Source organism: Lepidochelys olivacea (assembly GCF_965140295.1).
Source record: "Lepidochelys olivacea isolate rLepOli2 genome assembly, chromosome: 5".
Classification (NCBI taxonomy): domain Eukaryota; kingdom Metazoa; phylum Chordata; order Testudines; family Cheloniidae; genus Lepidochelys; species Lepidochelys olivacea.
In genome coordinates this window covers 66,640,594-66,658,620 of record NC_140415.1, presented here as the reverse complement: position 1 = coordinate 66,658,620, position 18,027 = coordinate 66,640,594, and the positions used below count along the sequence as shown (strand labels likewise).

Genomic DNA, 18,027 nt, shown 5'->3' with positions numbered 1-18,027 from the left:
ACCGGATCCTTTGCCAAAAGGTGGGAGCAAGCCCAAATATTGGTGTCTTTGCCCAGCATCAGGCAGGACCTAAACTGCAGGGTGCAATCATGAGTCTTCCTGGGTGACCAGAAAAACAGAACACAAAAAGAACCTCTCATTGCAGGATTACTTTATAAGCCTTAGAAAGAAATAACACTAGATCTGTGTGAAGAAAAGTGACAAGTCTATCTGGCAACCACTGATAGTACTACTACTTTCTGGTACTACTCAGTGGGACTTACTCACATGTTTAACACTAAGCCGATGTTTAGGTGCTTTGCTGATTAGGGATGGACTTATTCATGTGCTTAAAAATAAGTATGTGCTTTGTTGCTTTTTTTAAAACTGAGGCACATACCACCACGTCCCACAATATGTAGATTTACTACACAACTAAATTAGCTACACATGCCTCTGCAGTAAAGCCTATCTTCGCTCCAAATACTGATAGAAAGTGCTAAAAAGGCAAATTAGCACGCCAAGCTAATTCTCAGGTCTTTTTGTTCCAGTTTACTACAATAGGGGAATAGACCATCCAACAGAACTTCTAGGGAAGTTTAGGAAGGCAGAATGTAGTTACCCCAGTAGAATTCATTCCTATTCTTGCAAACTGTGCCATGAAATATTTGATGGCTGCAGGATATCAGGAGCATGGTTTTATGTCTTGAATAAAATCACAGCAGCACCCCTAACACCAACCTGAAGTATTTGGTTCAGTGTTAACATAGTGAGAAGTATGCACTTCCCTGCATCACAAACCCAACTTCCTGCAGCACCTTGGTTTTCTTTGGAGGTTTCCCATCCAACAATTTTACTTGGAAATTAAACTGCGAAGGATTAGTCAAACCATTTACAATGTATCCCACACATATTTAGGATTACAGTTCTCATAAAAAAAATTTTTAAAAAGACTTTTAAAAGCAGGAAGAAGTATCCTGTAACTATGGGGCTTTATATTTGCATAGACGGCACCTAAGTTAAATTGATTCCTAAGCTTCCTTTAAATACCCAAATCTGCTTTAGGATTTGTAGATTTAGCTTAACACCTTGGGGAAAATCTCTTCATTTAAGGAAATGATTTTCTCTTTACTTTCAGCCATCTAGAAAAAGTACCACTCTAACAAACACTTTTTTAAAATATGGTTTATAAACTGCCTTCTAGCCTTACTAGAAAGAATAAATTCTATCTTTGATCAGGGGATCAAAGAAAAATTATATAGAAGCATGAGCATCATAACCTTTTAAATTTCTGCACTCCTTGATACTAAAAGCTATACATCTTTTATAGATGCACAGAATAAAACAAAGATATTTAAAAGAGCTTGGGCAAACCCTAACTACCATGAGGCACAGATTAAGCACAATCTACTTTTATATCTTGTAAAAAGCCACAATAGCATGACCATTAAAATAAGTGTGGCAGTGATGTTATCCTATGGCAAAATGTATTATTTGTGTCCTAGTAAATAGTAAGTTTATGTGAGTCATAGCTGTGTAACATACTCCATAGAGCAATTTATAATAAATAAAGGCCAGGGTTCTCTGCCACAATGAATCATTCCCAATATCAAATAATTGCAATTATTTAAAGATCTCATTGCAAATTTAAATTTATAGTTGCAATCAGAAAGGAGACTTAATCAAAATTCTCATCACCCACGGTAAAATTCATCCAGATGTTGTGATCTGATATTATGCCCTCCATGCATAGTCTTCTCTCTGGAAAAGGTCTTTGTGTCAGTCTTGCATAGGATACTGTGGTAGGACACATTGGGGATAGGCCAGCAGTGGTCCAGTGGCAGATTATGTCTTCCAGTGCACATTACTTTGCATTTATCAATATTGAATTTCAATGTGTGTCACAGTTTCAAGATAACTGCACATGTTTTTTCCCCACCGTGGGACTGTGAGGTCGCCCACTGAAAGGTTTCCAGTTCCTCCCCATCACCTCTCTGGGCGGAGACCCATGTCTCACTCCCTTCTGACCAGGGGTTTTACATTTACATTTTGATAACCCCAACCTAAAGGGCCAGCACCTGTGCTTTGCTTTCTCTCTGAGGGTTATGATAGTGTATTGTTAGCAATTACAAGTTAGCACACAGCTCCTAAGCAAGCACAAAATGCATTACAGAGAAAGCATATAAAAACAATAAAAGAACGTACACACATGCAAAAACGTTTAGCAGACATCACCCTCAACTCCAACATAGGGGTGTGCTAGGTGTTAGTCCTTCAAACCATACAACTGAGTTTTTCCTGTGATTACAAGTTCATATCAGTCTTTAGATCAGGAACCAAAATGAAGGCCCCCAATTTAGTTATGTTCAGGCTCTTTCTTCAAAAGTCCTTTCTTTGTCTGTTGGTCACTGGAGAATTCAGTTTGCACTAGAATATGCAAGAAGGTGGCATCTCTTGGAAGGTGTTATAAGCTGAGTGATTTTCCTAAATCATCCCCTGTCAATATTACTTCCTGCAAGAGCTGTGGTAACCCTCATCCATAGAATGCATACAAACCCTGGCCCACAATGATACCTAAACCATTCATACATTTAGTACTATGTGGTCTCCCAAAGATATTGCAGGAAGTTGCCCTATCTATCACAATGCACTTGTGTGTTTTGCTGAATCTGAATCTAACCCTGAGCAACTAGCACTGAAATAGTAGGCACAAAGGGGTGAACACCAACTCTGCACCTTCACCCTACCTTGCAAGGGTGGACTTCAGCTCCCCATTCGCTTCATGTTGTACCCACATAAAGCCCAAATACTTGGACTTTATGGACCTGGTCCAAAGCCCACTAATGTCATTTAAAGAGGCTTCCATTGACTTACATGGGCTTGGGATAAGATCCAATGTGCATGAAGTGAATTTCACTCTGAGTAAAATCAGAGCCAAAAAAACCCTCTAACTATACATAACAAACTTCACATTCACACCCAGGTCTGGAAATTAGAAGTGAAAAAGAACAAGAAGGGGAAAAAAATAACTTTTACCAATTGTAAAATCAACTTTAAAAAACAAAGTCTTTTACTTTTTATTCCTCAACTGAGGAAATGGAATGTTGGAACGTTAAGCTTAGCTTTAATAAACATTAAATCTCTGCCCCTACTGTTTCTATCTCTTCTAAAAATATACTAATCTTGTTGATACTTTAAGAAAAAGAGTTTTACTTCCAAATTATGTCTCTGTATGGAGTAGGACATCTGGATTAGAAAATCTCTAAGCAAATCTGGTTTTGGTAGCAAACTCCAAACATTTACATGAATAATCTTTAACTGTTTAGAAGCATTAAATTCAGATACAACTAAATCTGAGAATAATGAAAGTCTCCCTAAATGGGCAAAAAAAACAAATTCACTGCTGCCCATATTATTTTAAACTCATTCAGCATCTCAAGTGTTTTAGAAACTGTTTTGTGTTCTATTTTCAGCATGCGGGGTGGGGGGGACGGGAGAGGGCCTGGGCGACGCATGGCTCAGATGCAGCGAGTGGAAGGGGGGGACCAGCCCCTTCCAGCAACTGAGATGCTGATCTGCAGCCTTGCGTGGAGGTTTCCTGAGACAGCATGGCTGGGGAGGTGACTCCCGCTGCCTGGCCGGGCTCAGGTGCTGGGATCCCCAGCAGCCAAGCCAGGTGGGGAGCAGAAGCCACCTCCCCCCAGCCAGGCTCTCTCAGGCAGCTGCCGGGCACGGCTGCAGAGCAACAACCGGGAGGGGCCAGCATTAAAAGCAGCTCCCTCCTGCTCCCCACCTGGACTCCTGGGGAGCAGGGAGAGCAGCAGAATGTGCCGGGAGGGCAGGCTTAGCGGGAGGACAAAGCACCCCCTCCCCCACAGGTAACATGGGTCGGGGAACGTGTAGTGGCCTCAGGGCTGGGCACGAGGGGACACACACGTGACCTGCCCTTTTGCTTGTGCCCCCCCCCCACTATGGGGAGGCACCAGTTGAATATGGAGCACCCTCGGGAGAGGAGGCGGAGCAGGGGTGGGAAGAGGTGGGATGGGGCGGGGCATTGGGAGAAGGGGTGGAGTGGGGACGGGGCCTAGGACGGAGCAGGAGGTCGAGCACCCCCAGGGAAATCTGAAAGTCGGCACCTATAAGTTTCTAGCCCTTATGGCTGCAGAGAAAAAATGAACCCTAAACACTTTGACACCAAAAGGCAAATCAAAAGAATACCCAAAAAGATTATTTTTGTAAATCTTCTGATTTCTTAAACCAGTCTCATGATAGGGGGAGCAGGGGCTGATTCATGATTTCTTAACCCTTGGTGTTGGCAGTACTGGAGATAAATGAATGTGCAATGTGTTTGTGACTGTGTGAAGGAGTTGTCACTGTTGTATAAGAAGTGGGTGAGGCTGAAAGTCATGCTCCATTTTGGAAGGCAGTGTTCAGCATTGCAGTGTCAGAAAAGGATGAATCTGCCTGCAGTTTACAGCAAGGTTTTGTTGGTGTGTTATGTAATGCTTTTTTAAAAAGTCTTATAAATACAAGTTCTCTGTGCCTTAATATGAAGAACACACCAACTCTGGGGGGAGGAGAGTAGAGAAGGGGTTCTCTCCAACTGTCAATCTGCCAGGAAGATTAAAGGATCTGTGTCTGAAGAAGTCTGTCCTGCCTGAAAAGGAACTATTTTCTAGGGAGTGGAACCAGCAGCTTATTGACATGGAAGGACACGCACAATAGCCATTGGCAGGAGCACAAGGGGGACCAAATAGTTATCCTGAAACAGATTGCTTTTTTTTATCCTATAAAAATCCTCTTATGACGGATTCTCATGTCTTGATACAGGAGTTCAGTAGGGTTTCACTGCAGCCTTATGTCTACTGGAAGACAGGGCAGGCAGAATCTGTGGAAGCCTGTTCATCAGGAATTCTCCACCTTCAGTTCCTTGTGTTCCTAGCACAGAGCCTTCCACCTCCCCAAGCACAGTTGCCCTCAGGACCGGCCTGGTGTGAAGCCTGTTTATAGAATGGTAAGAGCTAACCCACAGCTCAGTGTAATGTGAGACAGAAACAGGATTTTGCCCCAAATGAGAAAAGGCTTCTAACTATGATTTCCATCACAAAATGTGATACAGAAATTATGATTTAGCTCTGTGGGTTAAGTAGTAGTGTGGAACATCCAAGTCATACATTATATGAATCCAGCCTCTGTTAAACTAACAGGAAGTCCTTGTTTCCCCTTGACCAAATTATGTTCTTTCCCTTGACTTTAGCAATTAAAAACAAAAGCACTAAAGAAACATAATTTACATTGAAAGCTACTGGCACTTAGAAGGGTGTTTTTATTTACATACCCTCCAAGTCTCTGCATGATAATGCTTAACGCACTGATTATACACAGTGAGAATAGTACATTGAAACAATGAAACAATAACAGAATATTTGTTTTGCACTTAGTTCCTCAATACTTAAAGAAATTCAGAAATACTCTGGGAATTATATTTGGCTCAGAGAACTCTTCAGCCTCAGATATGAAAAGTTTTTGATTTTAACTGTATGAATCATATCTCAGTCTCATTATTTCTCTGTTTTTGCATTTAAATTATACAACTGAAGTACCATAAGAATAATTATTGTCTCTAAATTCTCCTGCAATTTTTATGTCAGCCCCTTATGTCAGTTTTTGTTTTCTTTTCAGGAATAAGTATCAAGATAATGGGAAAAGATTAAAATATATGCTTCCATCCTCTATTTTTCTCATTTTTTAAAAGAAATACTATTCTAATTCTTTTCTGGTGTAAATGTAATTACTCGCAGATTTAAATGATACTCCTTGCTGTTTAGTGCAAAGGATCACTCTTTCTGTATGAAAATGGTGATTATAGTTTTTGTTGAGATGGGCTAAATTATTCAGCTGTGTGGGTTTCATCAGATATTGAACTGAGATAAATTCAAATGAGTTTAAAAATGTCCTCTTTTTGTCAGGCAATGATTTCCTAATAGGCAATCCACCAGTTGTGAAACAGTGACATCCAAATGTAACGCTAGTTCCTTGTTTTATAAATAGGATAAGCTACATCCAATAAAGGCCTGTGTTTATGAAAGCATACCTCCTCAAGTTCTTCTGAATGTGAGGTGTTTAATGCAGTTATATTCAAGTCTACTTTCTTTGGGTTGGAGTCTAGAGAGTATACTGCTGGGGGAGTGAGGAGTTTGTTTAAATGATCGATGTTAAATCTCAACATTTTAGGGATGAATTCACAAGAATTAATTGTTGCTTTGCCCCACTCCAGCAGTGCAAAGCACCCTGAAACACACTTGAATGTCCCCCAGGAGGAGAAATCTTTTGGGAGCGAGGAACCAACATAGCAGCTCCTAGTCTCTCCCACTCCCCACAACAACCACTGGCATAGGAAATGTTGCTGGGTAAAAGAGGATGTTGTTGTGATGTCCATGCATTCAGCTGGTCTTCAGCTTTTGGAACAGCCCCATTCCACCATATATAACCAGACCTAAATTAGAGAAGCCAATACTGGCGAATCTGTCTGGCCACCAGCTATTTTCTAGATCTGAGGAGATCTTTAAAAGTAGTTTAAAGACAGTGTGTAAAGATGCCTCCCTTCTTCCCCCCCAAGCACAATTCAGCTGCACCGGAGAATCTAACATACTATTTCCAAACCTCTTGGACCTGATTCTGGTCTCACAGCTATGTGAATCAAGAGTATGTTCACTGAAGTAATTGGGCTCAATTGTCCCCTGTGTTTCAAGTCTGCTCAGCACATGGTATGGGGGGATCCCTGGCCTTGTACTGGCCTGCCCCAGTACCAGTTAGCACAACCTGATGGCGCTTTAACTTCCTCACTAGCATAAGGGTCCCTAAGTGGAGACCAACCAAGCTCCCAACCTGGTTTTACACAAACAGGGAATTCTCTGCTGGCCATCTGCTGCCAGAATCTGGCCCAGTGTTGTTATGCTGCTGTACAACTAGTATATGTATGATCAGAATTGGGTCCCTTGAAGCTGAAAATCTGATGAGAACAAGACTTTGAGATATTTATGGAACTTTCATTTCCAGCCCTGGCCAGAAATACTGAGAACAGACCTTCTTACAGTGTTCTGGGGCTTACAGTTCTAGTGCTGGAACACGGAAGTGCAAAATATATAATGGTGACAAAGGTTTTCTGAATTTTTATACCTCAAGGTCAGTGTCTGGGTTGGCTTAAAAAAATCAGGGGGATTGGCTCTCTCATTTTGTCTGTACATTTGCCCATCACAATTTAAAATCAGTCCTTAAATGTCCTGTCTTGAAAGTTATCCTAGCCCTACTGTACTTTACACATGGCTGGTTGTCCGTAAACTGCTGTTTGTCCACTTCACCTCTCATTTACATGATGAATCAGAACTGGTCGCACCACTAATACAAATGCATTACATGTTGTACCCTCCCTCTTTATGATTAATTCTACTGGTGGTACAAATTTGCATGAATGAATGTCAGCGTGTTTTCTGCCCTGAACATTTCCTGCTGGCTTCAGTTCAACTCTGCTGACATTTATTACAAATAATAGCTAAATATTCTTGATTTAATGGTGGCGGTGGCCCCACGTCTGAAGGTGATGTCTGTAATAAAAGCAGACAAGACTAGCTTATAAAAAATACTAATCAGATTGTGTTTGCACACATAATGGATAGGCCTCACAGATACACCAGCAAAATGGAATGGAGGTTTTTAAAATGCAGCTGCTAGAAGTCAAAGTTCAAGAACGTATTACCTGCTTTATGTCTTTGTTCCTCTCCCTTCTTTTCCCATCTCCTGAAAGTACCTGTGGCACTAATGCAGAGACCAGGCATAGCTGAAAGGGTCCATGTTATCATTTTACTCCCTTCGGGGCAAACAGCATCATGAATAATATAAAGCACAAACAACGCAGCCCGCTATTTCACTGTTGTTGCTGGTGCTGATGCTGAAAAAGAAGGATGGGAAGAAGGGATGGTAAGTCAATAAAATAAATCCCACATTTTAAAGTCCTATTCTGTAGGGCCTAATTTTTGCAAAAGTGAGTGTACCCCGACTTGCACAAAAAATGCAAATATGTTATATTGTGAGGACGAGGGAGGAGAAAAATGTGTAGCCTGCCTGTGCTGGAGAGAAGTGGGCAAGAGAAAGGAGAGATTAAGGGAAGTGTTTTTTGGAAGAGTGAGAGAGTGATGGTGCCATAAATATAAAGGGAAGAGTAACCACCTTTCTGTATACAGTGCTATAAAATCCCTCCTGGCCAGAGGCAAAACCCTTTCACCTATAAAGGGTTAAGAAGTTAAGGTAACCTAGCTGGCCCCTGACCCAAATGACCAATGAGAGGACAAGATACTTTCAAATCTGGACGGGAGAACAAAGGGTTTTTCTGTCTGTGTGATGCTTTTGCCAGGAACAGATCAGGAAGGCAGCCTCAGAACTTCTGTTAAGTTAGTAAGTAATCTAGCTAAAAATGCGTTAGATTTCCTTTTGTTTAATGGCTGGTAAAATAAGCTGTGCTGGATGGAATGTATATTCCTGTTTTTGTGTCTTTTGTAACTTAAGGTTTTGCCTAGAGGGATTCTCTATGTTTTGAATCTGATTACCCTGTAAGGTATTTACCATCCTGATTTTACAGAGGTGATTCTTTTACCTTTTCTTTAATTAAAATTCTTCTTTTAAGAACCTGATTGATTTTTCATTGTTCTTAAGATCCAAGGGTTTGGGTCTGTGTTCACCTATGCAAATTGTTGAGGATTCTTATCAAGCCTTCCCCAGGAAAGAGGGTGTAGGGCTTGGAGGGATATTTTGGGGGAAGATGTCTCCAAGTGGGTTCTTTCCCTGTTCTTTGTTTAAAATGCTTGGTGGTGGCAGCATACGGTTCAAGGACAAGGCAAAGTTTGTACTGTGGGAAAGTTTTAACCTAAGCTGGTAAGAATAAGCTTAGGGGGTCTTTCATGCAGGTCCCCACATCTGTTCCCTAGAGTTCAGAGTGGGGAAGGAACCTTGACAGATGGAATGGGGAAGAATAGAGAAAATATGAAGGACAGTTGGGAGAAATTAAGGTCTTAATTTTGTCCAGCACAGTACGGATGCACTGCAGATTATAGATGCAGGAAGGTTTTTCTCCCTTGAGCCCTGGCAGAGGAGTTGGGTACAGTGGCTGTCCTTGCATTTTCCTGAGCACTAGGACTGCTCCAGGCTTTAACCGGCAGCAGCACTAGCTTCCCCAGAAGGGTCAGGGAGGGATCCTGCCCTCTTTCCCTCCCTACATAGAGGAGCAGATCTGGCTACCCAAATGTTGCGACTACTAGGCAACACAGAAATCATGCTCCTGGAGGAATTGTCCTTTCCCTATTTCCCCTTAACATCAGTCCACTGAGACCTGGACTGTTAAGCTGACCAAATATGTTACCCTGTTTCACAGCAGAGTGCAGATGTTCAGGAGAATGCACTGCAGGTCATGTGTGCTGAGCCTGCAAGATATAGAAAACACAAGCTAAGGATGAGAGAGACATTATAAAATGGTGCCTCCACCTCTCAAACTTTAGCAGAGACTACACAGATGTGTACAGCTCTGACGTAATCAATTTGAACAAAAAACAACCGGACATTAGAGAGACCATTCTGACATGCAGACTGGCCCTAATGTTAGCTAGTCTGCCTGCCAAGTGCTGCAACAAGTATTTGTGGTCTCATTCACACTCTCTATTAACCTAAGTCAAATAGTTTCCCCAAAAAGGCAGCCTTTGCTTTCTGTATAAATTAAAGTAATAACTGGCAGATCTGCACAAGGCACATTATGGAGTACATAATGTGGAGGGATTCTTTGAGCCCTAATGGTATCTTCCCCTTTCGTGTCCTTGCTTCATGTCCATGCTTCTCCTACTCCTTCCTCAGGAGCAAGTGGCACTATCATCATCATCTCTCTCAAAAGAAGAAAAGCTAAGTTATGAGTCACTGTCAGCCACAGATGAATGCGCCTCTCTAGAATACTGACCTAACTGATATCACCCTGTGATTTGATAACAGCTTGTGCCATGTCCCCAGATGGTGACTATCTGCTTTTCCCAAAGTGCACAAAACAGTCTGATTTTTCTGTGCCATCAGCAGAAGTGCCAGATGGTGAGAACAAAGCTATGCCGCTGGTATCCATGTTAGCACTGTCTAGTGAGTCAGTACTCCACGTGTCATTTTGCCAATCCTCTTTTTCCCTTCCACAGCAACCTCTCGTTTGTTATGTGTGCTGCTGACCAGTAGTCATCTCTCAGTCTGCCTGTCTGTTCTAGGATTATATACTGGTGCCCATTGCCTCAGTATCTGAGAACCTGCTATGCAAATTGCAATATCAAAGTCCCTGGTGGATTTAATGGAGTCCCTGGATTTTCTTCCTCTTCTTGGTAAAAATGCTGCTTGTGGTAAGGTTTGTTTAGCAGGTTTAGTTGCCCTGGGATTTTTTTTGCTTGGTTGGTTGCTTTCAAGTTTTTGTTTAGGGGCTTGTGACAGAATGTACCCCAGTGACCACACCTTAAACTCTATAGTAATAATCTTTGTACAAAGTATGCCTTACGAGGTATCATTTGAAAACTAACAATTTGCTGGTCATTATTGTCCTGATAAAATGTGTGTGGCAACATTGTATGTGAAGTTATAAGATTCCACTGTATGGTGTTATTAACACATGTTCCAAACCACAGCCCTATCCAAGCAGAAGTTGGCAAGTAGGCCTGTCCTAAACAAAGGAATGTGTGCTTTGCTTAATTTGCATTTAAGCAGTAAGCAGAGTCATCAAGTAGGAAGGGGAGACAAAGGAAGCTCAAACAGGTGAGAAAAAAGCAGCAGGGAACATCCTTTCATGTAAACCTCTTGTCTCCTGGTACCCAGCTGCAAACTTCTTTCAAAAGGGGGACTGAAACTAGAAAAAGGTGGGGCACACATACCGCAAGAGACCCCGCTTTCTCTCTCCCTGTCCATCGAGTCTTTGCACCTGAAGCAACAAAGGAAGCCTTCACTGAATTCTAGGAGAAGGGGTCCTGACCTAGAGGGTTTGGTCAGTAAAACTGCTGAAAGCATATGGTGAGAAACTTTGCTTGGATCTGCTATTGATTAAGTTAGGCACCAGTAGTGTGTTGGGGTCACGCTGCAGTACTACCATGGCTGTGGGAGCCAAGGTGTGGCTGGCTTCTTCAGCACACAAATGGACAGAGCTGGGAGTGACTTGCATGCTGGAGGCTGTTTGTGAGCAGTCCAGGCTGGAGGCTACAGCAGCAAAGCATTATAAAGGGCACCCCAGGTTAGAGGGCATGGGTGACATAGCTACTCATTAGTCTGGATTGTACCCTGGTATGTCACAGGGGTTTGGAGGTTATTTGGAGGAGGTGTTTTCATAGGTGGAGTGGCCGCATTTTGAGTGTCATTTTTGTTATGGTGTAAATATTTTTTTGAAGAGGAAAGTTTTTCAGTATTTCCCAAAGACAGTCAGATGCTAGATTCTCTAGATGTTTGTTATATAGAACTCTTTTGACTTGATCTCTATAGAAATTGAATAGGGTCCTATTGAAATTACTCTAAAACCTATAACATTTAATAAAGGATGTTATCCTTTTCTTTGGTGCTTAAACCATCCTATAGAATTCTATTACAGGAATATAATTTTCTATTAAATTTGATAGTTTAAAAAATCTAACAACCCTACAATAAAGTTATCAGTTTTTATCAGATTCCACAGGACTGTTCCATGGTGAATAGAGATCTGGCCATACCCTAACCCATCTATGATTGTGCAGCTACACCCCTTACTACAATTACTAACTTGTTTGTAACAATGACTGGAGGAAATAGTAACAGATGCCAGAAAACTGGAGACCAGTATATTCAATAAATGTCCTATATTGTTAATCAAGATGGTCAAGTATATGAGACAGTACCCTTTGTGCAAAGTCTGTGGCCAAAGTCCTGGCACAAAGGCAATTAAAGAAACAAGACAAGGATCTGGTGGCACCCTTTGAAGCTGGAACAGTGCAAGAAAATACCATACATCAGTGCTTGGTGTAAATGTAAAGAGATACAATTAATTTTAAATCTTTCCCGGTTTATGATGTTACAATAGCCTAATTTTTCCAGGGGAGATGTCTTACATAAGATTTGACATGAGTAGCCTCGAAAGAAAAAGATTTACAATGTGTAAATATTCCAAACCTGGCTAGCCTAGATCTCCCTAACTCCATAAATTACTCCTTTCCTTTCTCTGAAAGAATTTAAATTGATCGTACCCTCCCCTCTTTATGACAGTGGCACTCAGCCACTCAGGAAGCAAAAACAATGCCATGTTACTAAGGAGATCAATCATAATCTATCTTAGGTATATATATATAAAGTACTGCAGTATCTGAACAACTTACAATTTTTAACGTATTGTTCCCTCCTTTTCAGCCCCAGCGGCTAGTCACAGTTTGGGGCCCTGGGGATATTCCAGTTGGGAGTAGCAAGTAGTAGCAGTCAAGTATTTTTTTGCTATTTTGTTTATTTACATGCACCAAGTCCTCTGTCTCTGAACTCAGAAGGAATCAAACAGCAGGAAACAGCTGCTTTTTCTCACAGCACCAAGAGCACTCTTCAGCCTCCACCTCTGACTCAAAAACCACTCCCCACATTTTTCCCAGGGTCAGACACCATGTTTTCAGCTGCTCTTTTAGATTGTTTGTACGCTCTCAGTCTCTCCCAGTTTTTGTCTATTCTGCCTTTACACACACATCTACTCAAACCAATATTCAGCTAAACTCCTCTACCCCTTCAGTCCAAACTCATGTTTTGTCTTAAATGAGGGGCTTCTGATTAATTGATCTTGACAGTTGTGTTAATTGAAGGGTGCATTCATAGGCACTGACTCCATGGGTGCTATGGGGCAGGAGCACCCACGGAAAACAAATAGTGGGTGCTCAGCACCCATCGGTAGCACCACGGATCAGCACCTGCCCCTCCTCCCCTGCACCAATCAGCACCTCCCCCTCCTTCCCAGCACCTCCAGCCCACCGCAATCAGCTGTGCAGTGGTGTGCAGGAGGAGCTGGGGGTAAAGGGGAGGAGCAGGGGCAGGAAGAGGTGGGGTATGGGCGGGGGCTTGGGAGAAGGGGTGGAGTGGGGGCAGAGCCTGGGACAGATCGGGGATTGAGCACCCCTGGGAACAGAGGAAGTCAGCACCTAAATGAGTGCATTCACACCTAGTCACAGAAATTTGTGATGAAAGCAGTCACCTGGACCTCTCAGCATAACAGTATTTGCCCTCACAAGACGTCTCTGAGATAGGGAAATACTGTTTGACAGATAGGGAACTGAGGCATAGAGAGATTGCTCAAGGTCACAGAAGAAGTCTGTAGTGGAGCAGGGGATTGAACCCAGGTCTCTGGCTTGTGATAATAGTGGTAATATGAATAGCAAAAATACTCTGTGTACATAGTTTACCAGTAGTGATTGTTAAACAATTACTAATAGCAAACAAATTTGTAAAAATCCAAGGGCTGTATTTAAATATACTTATATATACTTTTTTTCCCTTTTCTCTCTCTCACTCTCTCTCTCTCTTTCTGCTTTCTATTGTATGACTGTATAAAATAAAGTTTTGGTTTGATCCCATATGATAAACAATACAAAATGGAAATCTAGCTATAGCTTAAATATCAATTAAAGCAATTAAATCCATTGCATCCTCAACATAGTTGAGACCATCTATGACTCGGGATAGTATAACTTAGGTCAGATATTGAACACGTGATGTGGTGTTAGTGTCTCTTTCTCTCTTTTTTTCTCCAATAAGTATAAAATCATTGCAATATTTAATAATATTTTTTCAAACTCATTTGCAACCTGATCCCGAGAAGCCTTCCACAAACTCCTGCAACTCCTGTTGCAGATAATAAGAGCCAGTCCCGTTTTGTCTATATCTCATGTTTATGGCTACTTGCTCATATTCCTTCTAATAAGCACCAAAGAAGAAATGCCCACATCAGAGTTTTTAATTACTTGAAATCCTTTTTATATTGATTACAGACAGCAAAGCAGCTTTTTTTGTTAACCTTTCAAAATATCAATTTAATTTATGAATGCAATAATTGTTTAAATCTATCCCTACGGATAACACATCCTCTGTTATACAACTGTTATAAAAAGGGTGCTTTAATTTATGTCAGAAAATGTTCTTGGGATTAAGAATTGCCCAACAGTTTGTAGATAGTACAGGGGAACAGGCTTTTGTGAGAAAGGGCACTGTAATTGGACAATTTTTGTTCCCATCACATTGTGTCAGATTCTTTCTGGCCTTTATACGGTTGCATGGTAGGGTCCTAAGCCAAAGACCACTGAAGCTAATGAAAAGGCTCCTGTTGGCTTGAGTGAATTTAGATGGAAGGGTTCAAGAAGTCCTTCCCACCCCACTTCACACAGCCCACATAAGAAACAGGGAGAATTGCAGAGAGTGGTATGTTCCTTCCTCCTAGGTGGGAACATGACACCCCAAAGGGGATGGAGTGAGAAGGTTCCTTGGCCCAGCCACACCAGGCAACACCAATCTGCAGCATAGGACCAGCAGGCTGCATTTTATAAATGCTGTAGTAGCATAAGCTCTCCCCATCCCTACCAGGGAGCTCACCCAGCTATTCTGCTCTGAGGGAAAGCTCACAGCATGAACATAAGAACGTAAGAATGGCCACACTGGATCAGACCAAAGGTCCATCTAGCCCAGTGTCCTGTCTTCCAACAGTGGCCAATGCAAGGTGCCCCAGAGGGAATGAACAGAACAGGAAATCATCAAGTGATCCATTCCCTGTTGCTCATTCCCAGCTTCTAGCAAATAGAGGCTAGGGGCTCCATCCCTGTCCATCCTGGCTATTAGCCATTGATGGGCCTATCCTCCATTAATTTATCTAGTTCTTTTTTGAATCCTGTTATAGACTTGGGCTTCACAACATCCTCTGGCAAAGAGTTCTACAAGTTGACTGTGTGTTGTATGAAGAAATACTTCCTTTTGTTTGTTTTAAACCTGCTACCTATTCATTTCATTTGGTGACCCCCCTAGTTCTTGTGTTATGAGAAAAAGTAAATGACACTTCCTTATTTACTTTCTCCACACTAGTCATGATTTTATAGACCTCTATCATATCCCCTGTTAGTTGTCTCTTTTCTAAGCTGAAAAGTCCAAATTTTATTAATCTCTCTTCATATGGAAACTGTTCCATACACCTAATCATTTTTGTTGCCCGTCTCTGTATCTTTCCAATTGTAATATATCTTTTTTGAGATGAGGTGACCAGATCTGCACGTAGTACTCAAGATGTGGGTGTACCATGGATTTATATAGAGGCAATATGATATTTTCTGTCTCATTATCTATGCCTTTCTTAATGATTCCCAACATTCTGTTAGCTTTTTTGACTGCTTGCTGCACATTGAGTGGATATTTGCACAATAACTCCAATGACTCACAATTTCCACAATAACTCCAATGACTTGGGCAGTGAGGCTTCACACATAGGCTAAAAGGAATGAGCTAGTCTTTTTTGATTTAGGAGTTTTCTATAACATGCCTTAATGGGAGCAGTGGTTTAGGATTTTCAATTTATTTTAAGGACTGACCTACTTTCTGGGCACACGAGAGAGGACTAACCATTGGAAAGAAGCTCCAAGGGATTATTTATTGGACAAGAAGTGATCTGGGGTCTGTTCTCACTGCCATGGTCCCAGTCACTTTACTAAGGCAGATAGCACTACTATTCTCATTTTATAGGTGGAGAAACAGAAGGAGATAGCCGTTAGGGTCAACATTTTCAAATGTGTCTGCTGACCAGGATGCCTCAACTGTGCCTCAAGTTGGACACCCAAAAACTGAGCCACCCAAAATCAATAGCCACTTGTAGTTTTTAGCCAAAATGATTTGTCCAATCCCTAGAAAGAGTGACATTCGAAACAGGGAAAAGAACCCATCTCTTGTCTACTAGTCCAGGAGCCTGTCCTTCGGACCATACTGCTAATAATGGAAGTTTTACCAATAGAAGCAGGATTAGGTCCTCTGTATTTTAGTTAAACAGAATTTTCCAGAATCTGTGGCGGACAGTAAGGAACCTTCAGTTCTTACATACATGAGTAACTTTATTCATATGCATAAGTGTGTGCAGGATTAGACTCTAATTCTGCAAAACCCCAAGGTTACTGAACTGAGGACATCTAACCATAGGCTTGTTTCACTTGCACATTTATTTAGTGACTAACTTCATTTTGTTATTTTTAGCACAACAACTTATGAAGCTACTTCTTGTAGCAACCAGGCAAGGTACTAACAAACTTCAACAGGAAAGATTTTTAAAGTGGAAACCTCTTTACCAAGCTGCTGCTGCACCCTTGGTAGCTCTCACTCCACCTCCTCAACTTCCCCCCTTCCTTCCTGTTTCCTGTCCTGTCAAACTCCCAACAGCCAGTGCTCCCAGTTCTAATAATTACAAGCAGCATCTAAACACCACACTACTGTATTGTCTTGATTCACAAGAAATGCTTCAGTGGAAACCTTCTGAAAAATACAGAAAGTTAAATCAATGTCAAATAAATAACAGTAACCAAATGCTTTCTCTGTGCAAATTTTCAGAATTCTCTGAGGCACAAAACCCCACATACTTTGAACAAAAATATTGACACAGCTATGGAAAGTAAACACAAGTATACATACCCAATATTTTACATTTAGTCTTGGACTGGAAACTTAACATCCACATTCTTCCTCTTAACACTGCCAAAGGCAAATCTGTTACAAACAAAACATTGTGACATGTTCTTAAGTAGCTTGCCATCATGTCTATTGTTACATTTGGTGTAACATAATGCCTGTGTGTTCATTAAGCCCACATTTTACAATTAAGGTACATATGTTATTCCTCTCCTAATGTCTGCAAGCCAGGTGGGAGAAGTCAATAGCTCTGGTGACATTGAGCATTTCTACAACAATGCAGAATTCCATCTTTGTATTTTGCATAGTCTGTCTATTATGTACAAACTGAATTGCCGATATGTCCTTTAGCTTAAAGCTATAAACACGTAGAAGATTTTAAAAAATGCTAGCTGTGTCATCACTACAGCACATGGACCAGCTGTCTACAATTATCTTGTTAAAGAGTTGCATTTTGAAAGACCCTTCAGATAAAACACTGATATATAATAATTGGCTTCATTGCTTTGCAAAGGTCTATGCTCCTGAAGGCAATGGGAGTCTTCCATTGACTTCAGTGGATGTTAGATCAAGCCCTTGGTGCATTTCAAACCTTTTTTTTCCTAACAGTGCTGTCGGGGTTTGTGCGTGGGTTTTTTTTTTTGGGGGGGGGGGTTGTTTCAATTATTATTCCTTAACATCTTTTTCTTCACTTACGTTTCTTCACTTGGAGAGTCTGTAAAACATAGGCAGTGGCCTACTGTCTTTGACAATATTTCTACAAAATAAGATTGTGAGTGTAACCTGGTACATAAAAGAACTGCAGAGCCAAAAAATTAAATGATCTGGGATTACAGTGGTTTTCACTGAATCTACAACTTCCGTGTATGGAAAACTCTTGAAATTATGCTCACTGATATAACTAGAATGTTAGATGTCAAGATCTGAGTACAATAAAGTATTTACTAATGGAACACTGCAAGACTAAAGATGTGATAAGCTCTATAAATTTTTTATCCAAAGTTTGTCACGCTATGAATTTGAAAGTAGTATCAGGGAAAGCTGATTTAGTTAAGAACTACAAGATCCAGAGAAAGGACAAAAGGAAGTCACAGCAAGAATTTACTTAAATTACTATTTCTATGTTTGAAATCCACTAAAGGAGGAGGCATGAAAGGTTACTTTATATGCAGTGGACGATTCCTAGCACATGAAATGTACAAAATTGAAACTTCAGTTTTCATAGCAGAAGGATGATGTAAAGCTATTGTGTGTTTACATTATTTACTACATAAAATATGCTGGAATTTCCAAAGGGTATGGAGCAGGGAATAAATGCACTCAAGGAAGAGAATGAGAGTTCTC

General features: G+C 41.1%; 1 long non-coding RNA gene across 2 annotated transcripts in view; it reads right to left on the bottom strand.

The window, feature by feature from the left end:
- The window catches only part of LOC311521300, a 141,996-nt gene extending 129,476 nt beyond the window's left edge, over positions 1 to 12,520 (bottom strand). For both annotated transcript variants that reach the window (XR_014711851.1, XR_014711852.1), the window contains exons 1-3: positions 12,378 to 12,520; positions 9,392 to 9,452; positions 7,736 to 7,927 (exon numbers count right to left, since the gene is read on the bottom strand). This is a non-coding gene — a long non-coding RNA (uncharacterized lncRNA). The remainder of the gene's footprint in view (positions 1 to 7,735; positions 7,928 to 9,391; positions 9,453 to 12,377) is intronic.
- Positions 12,521 to 18,027: the final 5,507 nt, after the last annotated feature.